An 18,893-nucleotide genomic window follows, 5' to 3' on the forward strand; every position below is an offset into this window, starting at 1 on the left:
CCCGCATCGGGCTCTCTGCTCTGCAGGGAGCCTGCTTCCCTCTCTCTCTCTCTCTCTCTCTCTCTCTCTCTGCCTGCCTCTCTGCCTACTTGTGATCTCTGTCTGTCAAATAAATAAATAAAATCTTTAAAAAAAAAAAAAAAGAGTTGGACGCTGGACCTAACTGAGCCACCCAGGTACCCCCCGCAACTCCCTTCTTAAAAAAATAATTCAACCTCAGTTTAGGCACGAGAAGGAGTCAGGCCGTCATGCAGTCTTATAACTGCCAGAACCTTACAGGTAATTTACATCGAACCGCTGCTTCTCCCCAATATGCACCACACTCACTTATGCACGAGGACACCCACATCTCAAGAGAAGAATCTGGCCCATGACCCCATTCCCATTAAGTGACAGAACTGGACTTGAATGCACTTAGCTCCCCCAGAAGGCTCCTGCTCTTTCTGTTCCTGCAAAAACTATTTTTTAAAGGTTTTATTTATTTGTTTGAGAGAGAGCACATGAGCAGGGAGGAGGGGCAGAGGGAGAAGGAGAAGCAGACTTCCTGCTGAGCAGGAAAGCCCTACATGGAGCTAGATTCTAGGACCTTCACTGAAATCATGACCTGAGCCGAAGGCAGATGCTTAATCGACTGGGCCATCCAGATGCCCCTCTGCAAAGACCATTCTTTACTGGAAACACTGTGTTTGGCTAGAATGCAGCTCAGGGAAATCCCATAAACCACTACTTTCCAAAGGATCATCTGTGATCCAGCAACATCGACATCAGCTAGAAACCTGTTACAAATGCAGAATCTCAGGCCCCTCCTCAGACCCACTCAATTAGAATCCAGCCTTGTGATAAGGCCCCCAGGTTAAAGTTTGAGAAGCACATTAAAGTTTGAGAAGCACATAAATTGCCCTTAATTCAGGACAAACATCACAGTTCACCGGTCCTCTAGCTGAGCCATCCCACACTGGGAGTTATTATAGTTCAGAGTGGCCCAAGATGACCATCATGGTTACCTATAAATCAGCATTAGCAAGTGGATCTTTAGTTCTTTCTACAGAAAGCTATGACCTCTGTGGGAGAGGTCTTAAATGACTTTCCATCTCCACTTGGGAATCAACATTCATTTTGGTATCTAGGAAAAAAGGAGATACCTTTTTATTATTATTATTAAAATATCAGGTGACTGTGACACTTTGGTCAACTTCTGCTTACTTGGCTTTGGCTTTGGTTACATGAAACCAGACCTCCTATTTACATAGGGTTTACATAAGGTTCATTGTTCACTCCATGGCAAAAAGAGGCAGCCCGGAGACAAAAAAAGAGCAAGAGCACAGGGCCGAGGGTCCCCAGAGCTGTGTTTCAATACTACCTCAATTATTCAATAGCTGTGTTTCCCAAGGCAGAGCAGTTTACTCCCTGAACCTTACTTTCCTTGTCAGTAGAACTGTTATGCCAATAGTAACTAATGGACGAGAGGCATGAGACATTATCTACGTGAAAGTTTCCAGTCCACGGCAAGCATTCCGTAGGATGCCGAGGTGTGTGATGAGGAAAGGAGGTAACTGGAGCGGGCAATGAATATTTCATGAGTATCCACAATGTGGGGAGATACTGAATACAATAGCAAATGAGACAGATATAGGATCTGCCCCCAACAGAACCACTGTCCATTGAGGAAGTAAGACAGAAAAGGATATAGCTCATAATGACTGAGTGCTTGCTCTGTGCAAGGCACTGTTCTGAGAACTTCACATAGAGCAACTGATTTAACCAGCACTGCTATCCAGTGAATACTGGGTGCTATTATTAGCCCATTCTATAGATGAGGACACCGAGGCACACTGTGGTTAGGCAGCCTGGCCAACATATATACAGCTAGTAAGTAGGCGATCCTAGGTTATAGACCCAGACAGGTCAGTTCTAGAGCCCATTTACTTAAGCTCTGTGTTAATCTGCTTCACCACAAAATAGCAACTAAATATATATAAATACATGCTGAAAAAGCAAATGGCCAGAGAACACGGGGAGTGTTCCCGGGAGATTTAACCTAGGCTGAAGAGTCAGAGACGGATCTCTCAGGAGATGATAAGGATAAGGAAAAGGAAGGGAGGGGAACCCAGGTAAAAGAGGGAAAAATCATCCAGCGGGGCAAAACTAGGGCAGACGACCTGGACTGAATTCAGAGACTGGTTACTTTAAGAGTAGATGACACAGGGCTTGATTCCCAAGGAAGACTGCAGCTCAGAACAAACAAGTAAACCCACAGATACTCTTGCAAATCAGTCTCTTGAGCACTACTCTGCCATAGAGGCATTCCCAGTGCTCAGTCTCGGCCAGCGTCTACAGCGAGGCATTTTAAGAGATGAAAAAGGAAGGAAAGATGAACTGGCAAGGAGAAGGAGAAAGACTGAGGGCTTTGGCCTGGAGTCTGGCCATGGAGCTCCTGACTTCTTCCTGCTCCACCTTGAGAAGATGATTTGAAAGAACATTCTAAACTTCCATTTCCTCATCTGGAAAGTGGAAAATGTCCTTACTTATAGGAAATAAGGTTGATACATACTTCGGATCCCGTGGTGGACTGTTTAGGTAAGATGTGCATGTGTGGTGCCTGAGACGTGGTAGGTGTTCGAGAAATGTTTTCTTGATTCCCTTCTCACTGTTCCCTTCCCTTCGCACTGTTGGAACCTGGAAGCTGTGCAGGGAATTCAGACGTGATCCCTAGCAGCTGGCTCCCTTGTACATCCTCTCTCTTGGAGGGTCTTTGGTTTTTCTGATGCTTTTACCAACACAGAGTAGCAAGTTCTGTTACAGAGCCCTCCTAAGACTGTGTTTTTAAAAATATTCATTTGTTTAAGATCCTGCAGAGAAAGCAAATCTCCAATTTTGAAGAAGACATCCAAATGCCCCCTTGATATTCTCCCTTACAAATAAACTAACAAAAAATGAAATGGACAATCAAATTATAAGAGGGCAGCTAATACAATTAACAAGATTTTCTTTTACCTAGAAGTACACAGGAAAGAAATTTGTATGACTGAGAGAGAAATTTGGGGTCAAAAAGGAAGAATTTAGGGTTACCTGGAACTTCAGAACTGGAAATCAACTTAAAGAGCATTAGTCAAGCCCCCCCCATTTCCCAGCGAACATGAGTGATTTTTAAAGCTGAAGTAAAGGTCACTTGGGATTATTGGCAGAATTAGGACTTGAACATCCTTGGAGCCCCTGGAGCAATCAAAGGCAGTATACCTAGTGCCAATAACACAACACAAATCATTCAAGTCTCAGTGTTTATGCAGAATGCTGTGGATAGGTGACAACTCAAGGAACTTACCCTTCTCTGGAGAGGGAAAATGGAATTAAAACTTATATAAACCAGCAAAGCCTCAACTCAACAAATTTTAGAACATATTCTCTTCCCTCATGAGTGTAGTAATTCTCACTAACCCCTTTGTGGGAAGTCTGTATGGTTTGCTTAGATTTGCATGCGATTTCCATACTGGTCACTCAATTCCAAACTCACATCGATAGGCAATCACAGGCCTGTTCCTGTTCTGGTTCTTGGTCATTAAGCAAGAATGCTGCGTGCCTTGGCCTCTGCCAGGCAAATTCATCACCCAAGGAAAGCAAAGCCCCTTGCCATGTTTCCTCCTAATTCTGATGTCCTTCAGATGCCTTTCAGAAAGCCACAAAAGAGTCCCCAGTGTACTAATGCAGTGTGTGGTCTGAACAAATCAGCTATGAAAGATAATTGAAGACATTTAGAATTTGGGCTGGGCATTATATGCCACTAGGAAATTACTGTTACTTTTAGGTGTATGATAATTGTATTCTTATTATGTAAGATGATAGCCTAATTTCTTTTTTTGCAGTTGCATTCTGAAATATTTGGAAATAAAATGCCATGATGTCTGTAATTTGTTTTAAAATATAAACTTCTTTAAAACACTAAGCAAATGTTAAGAAAAAAGGGATAAACTAAATGCAGCAAAATATCAGGAAGTGTTAAATCAAGGTATAAGCATCCATTATAATGAAATCTTTACTTTTCTGTACGTAAACATTTGAATACTAAAATTAAAAAAATAACTAAATAAAGTTATTCCCTTAGAATTAGAAAAAGAGCTATGGAAATTGACCTCTGGTTATACTGTTTGACCCCCCAAATATCAACCACATAGATAAATGCTATGAGGAAGAAAGCAAGAACTTCTTTCTTTTATGTAAAAAGCACTCATTGCAAAAACATCATTGCAAAAACATCCGACCATCAAGAAATATAAGGACTAACAAGTGAAAGCCCCTCTCTGTGGATTGCCTTCTCCCTGTCATCGCCCCATCATCAGCAGTTTAGTGGAAGTAAGTAGGAAAATGGACTTGTGTTCTTGGGGCAAACTCAATGGCAAAATCATCTAGGACAAAAATGACAAAAGTACAGCCATGGACAGGGGAGAGGACAGGTGCAGAACAAGAGGAAATGCTTTCTGATTCGTTAGAATGGAGGCGCAGGTACATTAATTTTGGAAATGGAGGTGCAGGTACATTATTTTTGGAAAGACACCCAGGTGCTCATTGTGCTTTCTCCCCAGTAGGAACACGCGGCATCCCTAAAACTGAGTTCAGGTCATGTCATCCAGGACAGCCTGAGGTTTGCAAACTCTTCCTTACATCAAAATGCCCAGGTTGGTAAGGTATGTCCTTCACCAACAGTGAACATTCTCTACACTGCTTTCTCAACACAGTGGAGTCCTGCCTGGAAGAAATGTGTGACCTTCGGCTTTAGATCCAATGAGGATCCAAGGCTCCAGAGTGACATGAAAGTCATGGCAACGTGAGCTACATGGGGTCATGCTTGCCTCCCTTACATTGCATATCCTTGGTTAAATGAAGCAGGAACTTAGGATAAATGTATACTGTTACCCGTTTTTACTATTGAAAGATCTGCAATTTCTCTATGGTCCTTTTTCTGTGTGTTTACATATAGGTTTAATAATAGTAATAGTAATCACATATAAGCCCTTGGAGTATTCAATATTCTAAGCACTTTGTACATATTAAATTATTTACTCCTCAAAATATTCCTCTAAGGTATATACTAGATTTTTTATTTCTTTTCAGTGTTCCAAGATTCATTGTTTATGCACAACACCCAGTGCCCCATGCAATACATGCCCTCCTTAATACCTACCACCAGGCTCACCCAACCCCCCACCCTTCTCCCCTCCAAAGCCCTCAGTTTGTTTCTGAGTCCACAGTCTCTCATGGTTCATCTCCCCCTCCAACTTCCCCCAACTACCTTCTCCTTTCCTTCACCCAATGTCCTCTGTTTTTTCTTATGCTCCACAAGTAAGTGAAACCATAAGATAATTGACTCTCTCTGCTTGACTTATTTCACTCAGCATAATCTCTTCCAGTACCATCCCTATTAATACAAAAGTTGGGTATTCATGCTTTCTGATGGAGGCATAATACTCCATTGTATATATGGACCATATCTTCTTTAACCATTCGTCCGTTGAAGAGCATCTTGGTTCTTTCCACAGTTTGGCAACTGTCGCCATTGCTCCTATGAACATTAGGGTACAGATGGCCCTTCTTTTCACTACATCTGTATCTTTGGGGTAAATACCCAGTAGTGCAATTGCAGGGTCATAAGGAAGCTCTGTTTTTAATTTCTTGAGGAATCTCCGCACTGTTTTCCAAAGTGGCTGTACCAACTTGCATTCCCACCAACAGTGTAAGAGAGTTCCCCTTTCTCCACATCCTCTCCAACACTTTTTGTTTCTTGTCTTGTTAATTTTGGCCATTCTAAGTGGTGTAAGTTGTATCTAAGTGTGGTTTTGATTTGAATCTCCCTGATGGTTAATGATGATGAATATTTTTTCATGTGTCTGTTAGCCATTTGTAAGGTATATACTATCTTTACCCCCATTTTACAAATGGAAAAGCTGATGCAAGGGTGGTTAAGTAACTCACCCAAACTCACCCAGTTAGAAAGCAGTAGCAGTGGGATTTCAACCCATGTCTTCTGACTTCAGGACAGGCACTCTTGACCATCACAGTATTCATTATCTCTGTGAATCACAAACCATTTTTGCTTTTACCTTTGTTTTTCATGAAAGAGATCATACTGGATGTGATTTATTTCATTTTCACTTCCAGATATGCCTTGGACTTCTTGATATGTCAGTCCATAAAGATATGCCTCATTTTTTTAAACACTATCTTTCATTGATAGCACATGGATGTATAGAACCACTTTCTAACTGTTGTACATTTACATTATTTCTAGTATTTTTTGTCATAAATAATTCTGCAATGAACCATCTTGGACTTATATTTTGAGGCACACATGTATTTCCATAGATTGGATTCTAGAAGGAAAATTGCAGGGTCAAATGATAATGCACATTTAAAATTTTGATAAACATTGAAATAAGATTTCTACTTTTCAACTTATAATAGTGACCAGAAACCAAAAATTCATGACTTAGGAGGGAGGGTAAAGAAATAATACCAACATCAGGCATGCGGTTTATCAGTACAGTTGTTTTTTGTTTTTGTTTTTGTTTTTCCATCCTACATACCACAGCATAAAAACTGATCCCCCAAAATAATTAGGTCACAGACAGACCTTATATCTAGGTGACTTTAACCTACTTTGCCAAAGGCTAAAAGGCCATACTAGAGAATATGATAGCACTTTACAGTCATAATAATAAATCCACAGTACCAGTAATTATAATGGGCACCATTCACTGAGCACGTACCAAGTGCTCGAAACCCCCGTAGGACATTCATTGCCTCATGTAATCCTTCTAACAATCTACAATCCCATGAGTGCCCAGAGTCAACTGCAGATGCCTAGCTCAGCCCTGTTCTCCCTTCTGATCACAGCTCAATCAGAAGGGATTGATTCCTTCTTCCTTCCTTCTACAGGGAAGCCCTCATTGACCTGACCAGCTCAAATTCCCTTAGAATATTCTCTTGTAGCCAAGCACCTCTTCATTATAATGCTTTACAGAGTGGTAATTTTATATTGAATAGTGTGATACATGGATTAACCTCTATTTCCCTTTCTAAACTCCACAAGGGCAGGGATGGTGAAAAAAGAATGAGGTAGGAGCAAAGGGAGCACTGCATGAGTCACAGAGCACAAAGGCGGTGAGAGAAGCATTATTCTAAGCAAGTAAGCTGGAAGCTTCCCGGAGGAAAGGACTTTTGCGCCACCTCTTGAGCTAAATACTGATGGTCAATATCATATAGGCAGATCCAGAACAAGTGATCAAGGGGATCGGGGCAAAAAAAATACAGAGCAAGTGTATGAAACAAGTAAAGAAACAACATGGCTAGAACTTCCTGCCTTGTTTGTCTGCGTCCTCTAGTTGGGAGAGGTCACATTAATTTGACCTATACCTAACTTATTAAGCTGTCCTGTGTCATCCTCTCTTAGCAACATATTTTTAAGAGAGAATGAAAAGCCACGAAATGCAGAAATTTCTAGCACTGAAACATCAGGATGGGAGAAAACTTCTAGGACAGCAATTTTTATGGGCCCTGTAGACCATGCTGGGTGGATACCCACATCTTCCATCCATTAGCATGCGTTGTTCTTGCTGACCCTGGATCCAAGAAAATACCCTCTGATATTAGAGTAGCAACAATGGGAAGTGCATTACACCACACACAGTGGTTTCAAGAGACTATACAATTTCGGTATGATTCATACCCTTATAGTCCCTGAAACTTGATAAAAGTAAGATTTTCACTAATAGCCATGTGCAGCAATCCCCCTGTATCTAAAGTGGCAAAGGAATCTTCTGCCGCAATCCCTAACCCCCAATCCCCTCAGAATGCCCACGCTTATTTGGGTTTCAGGAATTTGACTATTACAGTCTGGTCGGAGACACTGAACAAACTGTTGGAAATGCTTCACATTGTACTGAAACAATAGACTGGCTCTCTTCTGGGGGGCATTGGTGCAGTTTCCAGAAATTGGATGAATCATTAGTCTCAACCAGGTAATTGTCATTTCCACTTGGCTGGGCTCTAGGTGACATTTCCTAAAAGCTTCAGAAGAAGTGCATGTTATTAATAGGAACATTTGAGAAATATTTCCTGGAAGAAACGCGCTGGTGGACCAAGGTCTTCTTGTCTTACCCATCTCTATAACAAACAAAGGGCTCCTTCTGGGTCTTTCTTCTCTGAGATCCATGAGTATAATTAAATGAGGAGGATCAAGAAGGCCACATTTTTTTAGAGAAGGAAAAGAAAGCAATAGCCATATGTATTAGTTAGGAAAATTTGGGTTTGCAAATAAGAGAATATTGGTCTCTTATAAATATATATTTTATAATATAAAAACTTCTCTTTCTCTACAGCTTGACTTAAGTCTTCTGAATGGTCTCCAGAAAGCTATTTCTGAAGATGTTAACCCACAGAGATGATAGCTACCATTGACTGAATGTTCACTAGAAGCCAGCCATTAATACCATAGATAATTCTCACAACGACCTTAACAAATAGTTAACATATCACATAATAGAGTAACTATCTTAGTTACTTTTTTTAAAAGGTTTTTATTTATTTATTTGAGAGAAAGCATGAGAGAGAGAGCATGAGCAGAGGGAGGGGCAGAGGGAGAGGGAGATGCAGAAAAAGACCCCCCACTAGGCAGGGAGCCTGATGCAGGACTGGATCCCAGGAGCCTGGGATCATGACCTGGGCTGAAGGCAGATGCTTCACTGACTGAGCCACCCAGGCACCCTAGAGTAACTTCATTAGAGTCACTGATTTGAGCTCAAGTCTATCGGGAGCCCAAGAGTTTCTCTCTTTCCCCTGTAACATATGTGCCTTCTTTTTCCCCTTCTATCGAATTCTTCCAGCACTTACAGTGTTGCCAAAGCCAGTGCCCTCTCCTATAGTATACTATGAATTATTGATCTGTGTAAATTATACAAAAAGAGTTCCACTTTCTAGGAGCTAATGGTCCTGGTTTATGAGGACTTGCCTTTGGTACCCCTGCCCTGCTACAGCTCACCAGCCTGGATGTTTAGATGCTCTGGGGTGGGTCCTAGGTAGAGCCTGACAAGTGTATTTTTGAAAACATCCTTAAGTTTTCCTGTGCAGCTCAGATTGCTGGTCTAAGAAGACACTGGGACTCTGCACATTTACCCAGCACTTTGGGTGATTCTAATGATCAGGCTAGTCTGTGTGAGACTGACCACATATATAACCTTTTTGAGAGAAAGGTAGGGTCATGGTGGAAAATTTATCCTAGGCTTGAGTGGGCTGGTGGGGTATTAAGAGTTTTTGTAAAATATGAGTTGACATCTGTAGAACCTCTACTACAATGCAAGTCACTATAATAACTTTAAATAGCTGATTGGTTTTCTTCCTTATACTACTTTTTGAGCTAGATATTTATATTACCCCATTTTTAGAGATAAGGAAAATTGCCCCAGGTCACATAGTTAGTAAATGGTGGAACTGGAGGTCCCATCCAGGAAGCCTGACTCTTGGTCTATGGTTTTAGCTCTATACAGCGCTTCCTGCTCTGTGTCACACTGGAGCCTCTCAGTGGCACTCTGTGTAAGTACTACCCTCTCTACTGAGCCAGAAAAGAGGACGGCAAGTTAAAGCCCAGAATTAGTCTGGACCTCTATCTTAGAGCAAGGGAACCTAGTATGGAAGGTGAAACAAAGACAGGCATTAGATGTGAGAGGACTAAAGATGCTATCAAGTCAAGCTGAAGAATCCTGCTACCATGTTTAAGACCTCACTCTAAGTGCAAGGACCCATCTTCTCATAGGCACAGACAACAGGTATTTCTAGGCTGTATGACACAAGGATTCACCTTAGACCTCAGAGTCTAACAGAATTTATGTGTCTGCTCCAATATTTACAAGTCTTACAAGAAAATGCCTTCAACTTTCTGAGCCTCAGTAGCCTGAATTGAAAAGAGAATAAACTAAAACCTCCTGCTTCACATGGTTCTGATAATAAAAGATGATGATAAACATGTTACCCTGTAAATAACTGTAAATACCTTCCTAGTCCTGTTTCCAAAGTAACCACCCATTAGTTCAGCCATTGGAGGGTTAAGAAAGCCAGCTTGAGTGCAATCACAGGGTTGAGATATTTTATTTCTGAACAAAGGTTCTATAATTTCAGCTTGGCTATGCCTATACCCAGCTCCTCACCCAATCCTCATGGCCGCCTGTGGGACTTGTAAGCAGATCCAGAGCCTCACAGTAATGCTCTTTGAAAAAGCATTGTGCTTTAATAAGTCACTTTTCTCTCCCCGGGCGAAGTTCACATGAATTACATTGTGAGGCACTTTATGCAAAACGTCTGACCTTCACTGGCTCTGATTTGCATTGTCATCTTTCCTTTATTCTTCTAAAGTGCCTTCATTTTGCATAATGTTATAATGTTATTCAGGCTTTGCAGTTAGCACTATTTCATTTCTCCAATTATAGCCATTTTAGCCAAAGCTATAGATAACCTTCAGAAACCCATGCCTGTGTGATATTTCATTCACAAGGAGGAAGTTAAGAAATTGGACTTAAAAAAAGAAAAGAAAAGAAAAATACTAGAAAGCTCATTTGGGGTGGAAATTTAAAAATCCAAGACTAGATTTTCTTTCTCTTTTTGGGGATTAAGGCAGAGTGTTGTCTGTGTACCATGAAAATCTCTGTATTACCAGTTAGTTTTATGGGCAAAGCTTACTATTGAAGAAAGGACATTCACTTAAGTGGAACAACCAAGTGTCATTGATGGTAATTTGAAGAGTCTCCCAACCTAACATCTCTCTTCCATCTGTCCCACTAAGTCCCACCCCCATGGTGAAAACTGGCCCATCCCAAGACCAAGGACTAGAATCAGTTAATAGACCAATGTCTGTAGGAGACAGGACATAATGCATTGTTATCTGCCACTTGTTTGTCTAAATTAGATTCTGATCATTTCTTCTAATTTAAAGTTGGTTGAAGAAAGGTTAACAGATTCTGAGAGATAGGGATGGAAGAGGAGTGAAATGAACCTGAACCAAATGTCAACCTTTTCACACCTTTGCTAGGACCTCAATTACAATTTGGATATACTAAATAGTAGAAGGAAATATTCATTTCTTATAACATTTGTCAAATACCTACTATTCACCAGACATCAAGTTACATAGCAAATAATACGCAATGTACTCACTTTTAACGGGACTTACCATCCTAGTCACAAGATTGTAGAGACGTAGGCAAATAAGAGATGAATTATGAACCACCAGAGAGACTGAAGTTCTATAATGGAAATAAACTTCAATGAACAAAGATTGTGTGTCTCTTTTATTTCTCTACTGTTAACTTGACTCTTCTTCACATGAACCCCAATTTGCCAAATATTTTATTTTTTTTTCCATTTTGCCAAATATCTTTAAATGCAGTCCATGCATATTGAAAAATGAATCTAATCAGTTGTTAAATTATTCAGTTGTATTTAAGGCCATCTCCTTGAAATAATCATCCTTTTCCCTGGTCTCCACCCCCACCCCTGCTCATTCCTGGTTTTATGGGAGAATGACTGACATGACCCCATGGAACTGTGTGGAAGGTAATGCCCAGTTTGATATTTGAGTGTGTGGTGGGCAGTGTTTTATCAGGTTTCCTTGGTTTTGCTTCATTCTTGGATATGAGGGATGTTGACAATAACTAATATCCATGAATAATTCAGTGATAGCTTCTGTAGAGTTTTCTCAGCTCAGTTGAGTCAGATGCCTTCATTCCATGTGCCCCATTACAGTGTCTTTTCTCAATGACACTACAGAATCTTGAGTCTAAAACACTCCCTCTCTCCAGCCCTAGCCCAGGAAGCCATTCCTTGGCTTCTGTTCAAGGGTCTCCTCTGTTGGCCTCATTACAGACCCAATGCCTCTAAAATTAGTATTCTTTCTGCTATCCTGGAACCCAGTGAATCTCAGGCAATTGATAAAACCCTGTTTATGCCAGATCTCTCTCTCTCTCTCTCTTTTTAAATAAGATTTATTTATTTATTTATTTGAGATAGAGAGATAAAGAGAGAGAGCACAAGTGCAGGGAGGGACAGAGGGAGAGAATCCTCAAGCAGTTTCCTCACTCAGCATGGAGCTCAGTGTGGGTTCAATCTCACAACCCATGAGATCATGACCTGAGCTGAAATCAAGAGTCAGATGCTTAACCAACTGAGCCATCCAGGTGCCCCCAGACTATTCTTTCAAACCACATCCAAGTTATTGGCTTGTGGTGGCTCTGCATTTTGGTGTCCTCTTTGAGTCCTCATCAGAGGCATGGACCAGGGCCTTCTACCCTACATAGTCCCTGAGATCTACCCAGCACATCTCCTTCCACCTCCAGAGTAGAAGGCAGAGTTTTATACCTGGCTGTCTTCCTCTCTCATCTCTGACTTCCTTTCAGTCCTCTGGGCTCAAAGAGAGGGAATACTTCCCTACATAGGATCCTCTTCCTTTCTAAGAGAACCCAACTCTTCCTGCCCATTCCCTGTGCTATACTAGCAAACACGATGTGGGGAGGTAGAGTTACTAGAGTAAAATCAGTTAAGACATATCTAAAAGTAACATTATTTTTACCCTTGAATATCCAGATTCTCTCAATCATCAACTAGCAGCAATTTCTCTTCCCATTATACAGATAAGAAAAGACAAAATGAAGGAAGGTAGGCATAAAACTGAGTGCATATCAATCCAAGTTTAATTCTGGCCTCAAACATTATTAGTGAGACCTCTGGGTGATGGATCTGCTATCATCTCCTTCAATCCAGTCTGTATCACTATCAGAGATGACATGTTGCTTATCCATGTGCTTCTCTCTGTGTCTCTCAAAAGACTCAGAACTTGATGGAGGAAAAAGCAGTACTTTGCATCCATTTCATGATGGTTTTCAATATGGTCATTGCCACTTTTTTTTTTCTGTCTTTTCCCCATAGCCTATGAATTTGTATAAGACATAGACCATGTTCTTTTTCATTTTTGTACTTCCAGAGTATAGCACATTATCTATCCTAATAAATATCTTCAATGAGTGGAGGTATGAATGAAAATTTTATACCACACTTATGGGCTCATAATGAATAACAGAATTGTATGAGTAACTGTAAGAATGGCATATACTTGCACGCTCTCGGTAACGAACTCTGATTCTTTGTCACATGATGCTCACCGACTTGAACAATCTGCACCTCACAATTCTGCTGTAGGCCTGAAGGTGAAGAACCCTTGAAGCAATTCCTCATTGCTTTGATTTTCCAATGCTTAAATTTGGCTGGGGTGCAGAGCTCTTCAACCCTATCAGCAAGCAAGCACTGAATCACCTACAAAGCACAGCATCAAAGCTGGGTGATTCCATCCCCCTCACTCATGGTTTCTCTTTCTGCTTTTCTGCTCTCCCTTTAGAAATCAATCTGTCTCTTGCTTTACATTAAACCATAATAGTACCTCATGCAGCCTTCCTTATCACTAACAAGCTGACACAGGCATTCAGGAAGCCCAAGATGTCTACAGATAAAGAAAACCACTTTTTTTTTTTTTTTCCCCTGGCTGAATATTTTTTTCCTCCAAACTCTTGTCTTCTTTCCCAGAAATTCAGCTGTGCTATTTTTAGCCTGAATTAGGTGTGTCTCTTTCCAGGAGACTTCTTTTCTGTAAGCAGTGATAAATACTTCAGAATATATCCTCAATTCTAACATATTAACAATCACATTATTTATTAATTAGCCATCCCTATGGTTTGGGTTGGTATTTTGACAAAGGAAACATGTGCTAATTTGCATGACTTTCATTCTGGGGCTTCTAGAACACCTCCATTTGTATAGGGAAGAAAAAAATCTGATGACCCCAGAAGGTTTCATGAACTAATCATCTGCTAGTACTGAATGGACATTCTATATTCTCTACCAGTTACTTATTGCTGTGTAACAAGCAAGTCCATAATTTAGTAGCTTTAAAGGATAGCCATGTATTACTTCTTATGAACTTAGAGGTTATCTGGGAAGTTTTGCTAATCTGGGTTGACCTTGATGGTCTTATTCATGCATTTGTAGTCAGCTGAGAGGTAGGTAGGCAACTTTGCTCATCTTGACTGAGCTTCTGTGTCATGCTTGGGGGTGGGCTGGTCCAAAGTGAATTTAGTTGTGGCAACTTAGTCCTGCCTGATGTTTCATCCTCCAGCAGGCTGATCTAGGCTCAGCTCCATGGAATTGGTAGGATTCTATATTCAAGCAAACTCAATCATGCAAGAAGAGAGGAGACACTCAAGGACTTTCCAAGCCTCTACCTGTGGCAGTTTAATGGTATACTAATAACCAAAGTGGAGGTCACTCTTATTCCAAAGTCAGAGGAGAAGGATTTCAAGTTACAGGATAAAGAATATCAGTAAGGAGATGTCATTAAGGAGGGCCCATCATCTGCAACCAACATTACTTTCCAAACTCTCCTTCTGCCATGTGTACTGAGTATGAGTATGGCTTTAATGCCCTATCCAATTTAATCCCTGCTGGGGATAACATCATCATCATCATCATCATCATCAATAATAATAATAACAACAATTAGTCTTCATGGAGCACCAACTGCCATGCATACACTATAAATAAATGTTTTTATTTAATCCATACAGACATCCTATAAAATAGATATTATTATTATTTCAAGTCAGGTGTTCTAACTTCAGTCCCTATGGGCTTAAGTAGGAGTCCAGCTTTTCTGTAAAAGCAGGTTTGAAATTCTCTCTCTTATAGGAACTCCTATCATGATAATGGTATTTTATTTTACTTTGTTCTTGTCTCCCAATAAAAATTCTTTGATGAGGGGTTTATACATAAGTCTCTCCTTACAGTAGAAATCATCTGAATGGCCAAAGGGTGTGTGTATAATACACAAGCGTATGTGAAATTGAGAGGTGCAATGAAAAATATAACTCTAGGATCATTTCTCAAAAATGGCTCACAAAACATTTTGTGTCAAATTCTCAGGTCTCTGGAATCTCTCTCGACACTTCCAAATTATCACTAGGCAACAACAAAAATTGGAAGGAAAAAGAATCTGCTTCTAGGAGCAGCCCTTTGCTCTGGATCCAGCCCTTCTGGACCTGCTTTCACAAAGATGCTGGATCAAAGAAGGTAATGACATACCCATGCAAACATGAAGCAAACCTACTCACTGAATGGTGGATGAGGATGAAAAAGATAAGCAAGGAAGAGATGCCTAGCACTTAATAAAAAATAAAAGTCAACATCATGTCTTATCAAACCTAACCTAGGATACACTTTGATACGACAGACTCTTCAGTACATTATATGAAGTGAAAAAAAAAGTTTTTTTATATAAACATTTTTTAAAAAATCACATCACCTAACAAAAATTTTATTCATCTATTGAATTACCTTCCAAAATGACCAGGACTGTTCAGCAAGATAGTCTAGGTTGCTGTGATTTCATCATGAGTACTAGCTACACTATGAGGTGGAGAGGGATGTTATAGAATATATCATTGCACTTACTGGAGGTTGTTTTGCATGTTCACGTTTAATTGGCATTATGCATCTCATGGCCCCCAGGAGTGCCCCAAGTAACAATGTAACCAAAAATCAATAAAGTCTTTCTGTAAAAAGTCAGATGGAAAATACGTGAGGTTTTTTAGTCCATATGGTCTCTGTTGCAACTCTGCCATTCTGAACAAAAGCAGCCAGAGATGATATGTAAACAAATGTCCATAGCTGTTTTCCTATAAAACTTTATTTACAAAACCAGATGGTGGGCCAGAGTTGGTCTGTGGGATGTAACTTTTTGACAACTGACATAAACAGTCAAGAAGTCTCTGAAGATTTGGAGAGTATTTCTCTGGAGAGTAAGTTTGGCTTCTGAACAGAAGAAGCACAGGCAAATTTAACTAAGACTTAACTTCCCCCTCCTTGTGATGCTCTGCAGTGGGAGTCTGGACAAACTTGGTTAAGAGTTATGTAATTAACCAGTGGACTTGATAGCCAGGAAAGGGACTCCCCTGGGAAAAGCGGGTCTCCTAGAGAGAATAAGACTAAGGCCACAGAAGAGCCTTGTTTCCCTCTGAGACAAAGTCAATGCTTTTCTCCACACAGACTTATCTTAAAGTGCTTGAAGATATAAATACAGGACCAAAGGACTCAAGTCAAATACTGAAAAGCACTAGATGCAAATAGACCTGAGGTCCATTCCCAGACTTGCCACTAACTGCTTGGGTGATTTGTTTGATGACCGGGACCAAGTTTTCTCCACCTGTGGAAAGAGATTCCAATCTTTCTCAGAGTATCATCTGTGCACCCATCTGTATCAGAATCACTTAGTTTATTTATTTTAACTTCCAGACCCTTCTCTACCCATTAGACCTACTGAATCATAAACCCTGAGGGTTGAAGCTCGGTAATACATATGAACAGCATGAGCTCCAAAGGATCTTAAAACCCAGTAAAGTCTGAGAACCACTGGATAAGAAAGATACTCTCCAGGATGCCTTCCAGCCCTGGTGTTCTGTGCCTCTTTGAAATGTGGCATGAAGGTCTATCATCTTCTGCGGTGCTGACAACTCAGGGAGAAGCCTGTTAACCGTGACACATGTGGCATTCATTAGAGCTGTGTGGAATTTCAGAAAGAATAACCAGCCTCACCTATACCTCTGTTTGGAGAAATGGTCTCTTGGCCTGGGTGAGATGTGTTATTTAACAATCCAGAGGGGAGAAAAATACCTCCACACCCTTTTCCTCAGGCCAAAATGCAAATTTGGAACTCACTCTGCATGCCTTTCCAGGGAGGTGGCACAGCTGATGAAGGACCTCATGCTTGTAGCAACAGGCCCTAGAAGCTGAATCATATCCTTGAAAATGACAGAGCTCCCTTCTGCTCAGTAGAGCAGTTTTGGGAGAGGGGAAATGTGTGTGTGTGTGTGTGTGTGTGTGTATTGTAGTTTGTGTATGAGGTATACATGGGGTTCACATATGAGTGTGGTATTTGTGTATATGGTATATGTATGTTGTATATATTTGTGGGCCTGTATGGTGTATATAGTGTGTGTGGGTGTCTGTGTGGGTGTGTGTGTTGGGAGAGGGCACGGAGATAGTTAATCAAGAAAGCTAGAGTCCACAGACTCAACAGCTCCTACTATGGGCCAGCCCCAAGCTAAGAGCTTGGAATGAGGACTCAGCACAAGCCCCTGCCCTGAAAACCCCCATTCCAGTGAGGAGTCTTCCCTGAGGGTTACGGGCAAGGCATGTTCCCTGTATCAGCCACGCAACAATCCCTCTGAGAAAGAGACTGTGGTTACAGCGGGAAGGCTGAGGTGAAGACAGGTTATCTACAGAGCACCATAACACAACTCAAGAACTTGAACCCAGGCAGGTCATATCACAAAGCCTATCTTATAAACCACTGTCATCATAGCAGCTAAATTTTATTGAGGGTTTTGAAGGCATCATGATCTCGGGATGTTTTCCAACAAACCCGTGAGGTAGATTCTGCTATTCTCACTGTGCCAGTGAGGGAACTACCCAGGGCCACAGAGTCAGTAAGTGGCAAACCTGGGATTTGGACCCAGGCAGGTGTGTTCCAGGACGCACACTCCAAGTGTTTTGTCACTTAAAGACAGACAAGCCTGGAAATAAGTGACAATGCAGATGTATGCACAGAGGTCAGAGAAGGGAAAGGGTAATGTTCTGGGGGAGGCCAGAGAAAGCTTCCTCAAGAAAAATGCTGTCTGCTCTCTTGCATTTGCAAACCTGACTCTTGGAGGCAGAGAGAGTCTGATGGTTGTAATTTCATACCTGCTTGATTTGTCCTTGCTTGGACGGGGAGCAGGGAGTCGTGTTCTATTTCTCTTTCCCTTTCTTTGAACATAAAGTCCCTAGATGAAATGTGAAATCCCTCTTTTGGCCATGTCAACAGCCTCTTATGGTCCCCCTCCCCCAAGAGCTAAAGAGCTGTCAAGGGCAAGGCAAGTCTGTAAATGGGCAGAGGAGAGAGGGGAGGAAGTGCCCATCCACACAGAAAAGTATTTCCTAGAGTGCAAGCCCTGGGACATTGGAGAAAAAGTCTTGTTTTAGATTTTATTCCCAGATCTGCCACAGTCTCTAGTCTGCTTTCCAAAATTACTGGAAATTATTTAACAATAAACTCATGGTTACTATGTGTTTCTGAAAGATAAGTCTAATTAGCTATATCCCAAAAAGACAATCTTAACCCTCAGAGACTGGGGTTTAGCTAAAGAGGGCATTAGTGACTGGAGCCAGAGGCTAAAGTTTGTTGAAACTACAGTGTGCTTGTTATTTTTTAAATATTGAAAATAAAACAATAAAACAAGAGAAAGATGAAACCTAAATAAAAACGTACAGAAAGTGCACTAGAAGTCAACTCAGTATAAGTGTGTGTGTGTGTGTGTGTGTGTTCACATGTCACTCTGGTCACCTTGCATTTGCATACTTCCAGAAATGGAAGGTCACTACTTGCTCAGGCAAGTCATTCCTTTTGTTTTGTAACTCAAATAGTTTGGGTGGCACCTTACTATTATTCACCACTTGCCCTGTGTCTGACTTCTGAAGCTACTCAGAGTTTATTTTAAATACTTTTTACTGACTTCAAAACCTTTTTGGAAGAAAGACATGAAAAGCCAATGTATATAAGTAAAATAAAGGGACAATTCTTCTCCACATCAAAAGCCCATTGATTATTTGACGATGACTAAAAAATTCCTTTAATGTGTCTCTTCTCCTTCCAGTCTGAATATCCCTTCTGCCTGGCTCCAATCCCCACATCTAGTGTCACCTGAACCCTCCCCAGACACACGCAGACACCAATCAGAAGGTTCTGCTCTTCTTTAAAACTCTTTTGCAGCTCGGGT

General features: G+C 41.0%; 1 long non-coding RNA gene across 5 annotated transcripts in view; it reads right to left on the minus strand.

Moving 5' to 3' along the window:
• LOC309859196 overlaps positions 1 to 18,893 on the minus strand; it is a 606,625-nt gene that overhangs the window by 382,883 nt on the left and 204,849 nt on the right. For 3 of the 5 annotated variants that reach the window (XR_014308604.1, XR_014308605.1, XR_014308608.1), the window contains exon 1: positions 5,975 to 6,063. The exons of 1 other annotated variant lie outside the window; for it this stretch is intronic. This is a non-coding gene — a long non-coding RNA (uncharacterized lncRNA). Of the gene's footprint in view, positions 1 to 5,974; positions 6,064 to 18,893 lie in introns of those variants that run through there. One more of the 5 variants, XR_014308606.1, reaches the window with a different exon arrangement.

The sequence above is a fragment of the Mustela nivalis genome (assembly GCF_964662115.1).
Source record: "Mustela nivalis genome assembly, chromosome: 2".
In the NCBI taxonomy this organism is placed as follows: Eukaryota; Metazoa; Chordata; class Mammalia; order Carnivora; family Mustelidae; genus Mustela; species Mustela nivalis.